The sequence below is a fragment of the Drosophila willistoni genome, chromosome 3R (genome assembly GCF_018902025.1).
Source record: "Drosophila willistoni isolate 14030-0811.24 chromosome 3R, UCI_dwil_1.1, whole genome shotgun sequence".
Lineage (NCBI taxonomy): Eukaryota > Metazoa > Arthropoda > Insecta > Diptera > Drosophilidae > Drosophila > Drosophila willistoni.
In genome coordinates this window covers 18,103,944-18,109,202 of record NC_061086.1, presented here as the reverse complement: position 1 = coordinate 18,109,202, position 5,259 = coordinate 18,103,944, and positions in this window count along the sequence as shown.

Here is a 5,259-nt window from a genome sequence, read left to right as displayed (position 1 = left end):
CGCGCTGCCAGGCAGACGAAAACAGACTCAAACCGATAGCGGATTGCAAAAACGACAACACCTGACAGCGGCGGCGGCGGTTGCGGCGCTTTTTACCTGACGTCCGCTGCCCGTTGACGCTGACGTCGATACCAAAAAAAAACCATAAGCGATTGACTGCAGCTAGCCAGATACAGGCACAGGCAACGCGATCGTATTGTAGGCGGCTACAGCAACAATAAAAGCCTCGCTTCGGGGTAGTAAAGCTCACAAGTCGATCTGGCCGAAAAAAGTTGTTTTTGTAATTTAACAAAATGTTGTTTACAATCTACTTCAGTGTTGGTAATTAGTTTAGTTTACTTTTTAATGTGTGTGTACAGATTCACAATAAAAGTTTCCTATACATGTATCTGTAGAGGGATAAGTCTGGAAAAAAACCCCAACAATGAGTCATCTATCCCTATGCATTTATATGTATATATATATATATATCCGTCAGGCTATATTCTGGACATGTAATTGGTATGCCTTGACCGTGCGCCCGGAGACGTCGTTTGGTTAAGTGTACGCTCATAAATTTTGCATTTGCTGTGATTTTTCCTTTCCATATACCCTTAACCAAAGGAAGTTATATACGATTAGCTGAGCAGCAGGTGACAACGAACTTTACTAACTGGTCTAATTAAATCGGAATATATTAAAAAGGGTTACAATGATTATCAGGTCTTATAGTTGACAAGTAAGTACAAAATATCACTCAGTCCCTTTTACAACTAAACTGGTCTAATTAAGTCGGAATTTATTATAAAGGGTTACAATGTGGCTAAAATAATGCTTAATATTTAGAATTCTTATGCCTCCACAACCAGTTTTAATTGAACCATGCCATTTATTAGTGGAAAATCAAGTCTTTTATTATAATTAGGGGCTATGATTTTCTTTTATTTATAGTAATCACTTAGATAATTGTATAAACTGTAGATAATTACAAGAAACATGAAGGAAATATGAATTTTTAAATTTCATCTAAATACAAATTGTTCTACTAGGACTATTTTATTTTGCCGGAAATGCAAATTAGGGGTATTAGCTAATGTTTCAATTAACTTTAAACTAAATTTTAAAATTGATTAAATTCGATTTTGGTTATATCTTGAGCTCAAACTTCTCTATCGGTTATAATGGTTTAATCTTTCGCTTTTTAATTTATTAGTAATTAATAGTAATAAATCTTGTTAAAGTATTTTCCAAACTGTTAATTGTTTTTATAATTAACCAATACTAACTTGAAACTTTGACTTATTTTTTGCATATTTAAATCAAACAATTGCATTTAATGAGTTTTCGCCTTTAATTGTTTAGTATTTAGCAAAGAAACTACATATGTACATATATAATATATTTTAACTACTTATTATTATTTTGTTAAAACTGAATAAAAGAAAATCAGTGGGAAAACTTAGCTTATTAATAATTATAAATTATATTTTTAATAACTAAATAATGTTAAATAAAGGGTAGTCAAATTTAGACTCCACACAAAATGTATTTGGTTCTGGTCTTTGGTTTTATTTGAGATTTTGCTAGACGACTTTAATACTTATGTATATCTGACTATAAAAGCAAATACAATAAGTACATACTATACACAATACAAGTGCGGCAATCGCAACTCTGCAATCAATCACGTAATTTCCCAGCATGTTTGTCGCTGTTTCCATCTGTATCTTGCCATTGTATCTTCTCACACAGAACAAAGGCAAAGGCAATCCATCCAGCCATCCAACCAGCCATCCATCTATTAAGGCAAAATACCTCTGAAATAAATGCTTCAAAGCAAACGACACAAAACAAAAGGCCCATTAATTAAAATTTTGTGAATACATCATTGCATATTAATTGTGCAATCAGCTAAATGTACTTATATAGTATATTCCATATGTATTTATTCTGTACATTTATAAATTTTGTTGGCTAATCGTTGAGGGGGAAGGAAGTTCTGTCTCTCTCTATATATCGAAATATAACTCGTAAATCTCAAGCCCAATTGATATTAGCTTTGAATGCAAGTAACACATAAACCAATTGCCCATTCCTAGCCATGATAATGATGATCAACACATGGAGCAACAAGTTGCCTAGTCATTGAAGTATCAAATTAATACATAGAACGTATGGATAAACAAACAAATAAAAATAACTGAAATAATCGTAACTACGAAAACACAAAATTCAAGATAGAGAAGATAATTGCCATTGCGGATTCCGTTTCAGACATACACGCATATAATATGTATGCAAAATTCTGCTCGTCACTGCATAATTATCACCGCTTCTTGACTATGAAGGAGGAGGAGGGCAATTTGCTGCTACCGTTGCCATGATTTAGTATTGACTCTTGTGTCAAGCTCCTTGATTTATTTGATGACTCAACGCATCAGCAGAACGGCTTAAGCCTCATGGCTTACGACTTTGCCTCCACCCACTAATATAAATATCAGTCATGGCTAGAACGCAAAAATTCCCTGTGTGCGGGGGAAAAGAAAGAAAGAAATAAACCAAATAAAAAGCCAACAAACAGAAAATGTGCACACGCATCCTCTCACATTGAGACGCAATTGAAATTCAGAGCGGATTCAATAGTGGTTGGACACGGCTACAAATCGTGCAAATAACTCTCTAGACTGACGATTGCATCTACATCTAACTATAAACGTATACCTATATATATATATATATTTGTGTCTGTCTAAATCTACTTTGGCAGAGGTTATGGGGGCAACTGACTTAAAAAGTCTCTAACGCGATTTTACTAAATGTATTCGAGTGGCTTATTGATTCAATTTGTCTATGTGTTGATATGGCTAAAAAGGTATTCATTAAACAAATGCATTTCAAGTGGCAACTGAAATGCAAATCAATTACCCTGACAATGAGTCAGGGTAAAAATTCCAAAACTATATACATATATATATATTTATTTTTGATTTGACTTGAAACCAAAAATGTTGACAGAATACATCATCATACGCATCAATATCTAAATAGCTATTTACTTAACTTCCGACTTTTAATGTTAATTAGCTACCTAATTGAGTATTTACATTTGACATTGTAATTACAAAGCTGGAAAAATTTGTCTACTGTAATAATATACCACCTTCCCTATAATAGATATACATACATACATTGTCTTATATATATTTGGAGTACTTAATAATTTGCTACTCTCAAAATCCAATATAAAAAATAAATAGACATAAAATGTTTGAAATACTGTTAATTATATATGTATACCTTCTCGTAAAGCAAAGATTACCTAGACTCGTCTGATGATTGAATGTCATAAAAATAGTTTGTGTAATTATCGAGAACCTTTAGATATAATAAAAAATGTAGTTATTAGTCACTGAAATCGTAAAAACTAATGCTTGGTTTTATGATAAGGGTGCAAATGTTAATAAAATTTGACTAAAATGAGAAAAAGAAAATCGAAATTTCACAATTTTCAACCGATATATATCTACATTTACAAAATATGTATTCTTCTCAGATTCATTGGCAAATGCATTTGTAATTAACAGCAATCATGTTTGCGGCAAATTACCATTAATTAAAAGTAATCTAAAATTTGTCAGCTTAGGCTTAGGCACTAAAGCTTCCGGACACATGACCTGATTTTGTGGCAGTTTCTGAATAGCAATTTAAACTAAAACAATGTTTAATATTCTCCACAAATCTATTAGAAGACAAAGTTTAATGGATATTGACTACAAGGAATAAACAGGCCAAATACGCTAAAGTTGAGGGAAACATGAATTGTTAAGCATATGAGCTCTGTGCTTAAAATTTTTGTGTTGTTATATCAATACACTTCTAATAACTCATTTGAAAGTAACGTATAAAATTGTTTAAATTGTTTTTTATTTCGTCTGGCAACTCCATGAAATGCACTAAAGGTTCTGTTAGGCGCCATAATGTTATGAAATTTCGGCGCAAATTTTAAATTAAAGCACAACATACAGATTTTCTATGATTAATAATAATATATTTCTATTGACCTAATGTATTTTTAATGATTGAACAAAATTATTTATTCGTTAACCACAATCAATTTCATTATCCCCGACGGAAATGCAATCACCTTTCAGTATTGGTTCATCGGCGTGGAAAAAGCCACTTACATCGCGGTTCGGTTAGTCTAAAGCTAATTGTTCATTTTAATTCAGTTTTCAATTTAAATTTGAATGCAGTTGAACTTGTTTAACCATGCGACAAATTTTGTTATATTTGTCGTTACTCCTCTTCATAATGGAAAACGCAGTAAGGACTCTTTTTTTTTTGGCAAAAGGAAAAACTTGTATACATCTAGGCTTATATTTATTGTATTATTTGCAGGATTCCATTACAATGAAAATGACGAATGCTGTATGTGAGACTTATAATGAAACATGGGTTACCTTTAGTCAATGCCGTTTACGGGCAGTGAACCGGAACAAGACAACTTTGAACATCAAACTTGATGTTGCTTATCCAGTTCATTTTATTGATATAAGATTGCAAATACAAAAGAGAGGAAATGGATATAAGCCCTGGCTTTTTGATATAAAACTAGATGCTTGTAAGTTTTTGGAGAAGAAGACATCAAATGCAGCGGTTCGAATGATTTGGCTACTATTCAAAGATTTCTCAACAGTCAATCACACTTGCCCCTATTTCGTAAGTATTCATTAAAAACGGATATTAAGAATTGTAAATTAATTTATATTTTAGGGAAACCAGGAATTGAAAGATTTCTATCCCAAGCCGGAAAAATTGCTTAATCCTTTTCCAACTGGCGACTATTTATTCATTTTGAGCTTCGATTTTATAAAGAAACGAACTTTTACGGTTAAGGTATATTTCTCATTCGTAGAAGATTTTTAATTGTTAACGTTTGTGAAGATAATTATATTTGTTGGCTTTGACTAAATATAATAATTGCTAGTCAAATAAATTTCATTATTTGAATTACAAATGTAACGAGCATGTATGCTTTTCAAATGGTCTGGCAGCACTATGAAATAATGTTAAGGGACCAGGGCTGGAGCATCTGAGTTTATTAAAGAGCGCGCAAATTGAAAAATTCGAATTAGTCTGGTTTTCTCTTTGGTCAAATTATGAAATTCGCTTTACTTAAACTCCTTTCTTTTTTGGATATGATTATCTAGTTAATTATTGCAGTTAAAACAATTTAACCATAACTGTTTTATTATTATTTCTTATTAAGCTAAACTTCAG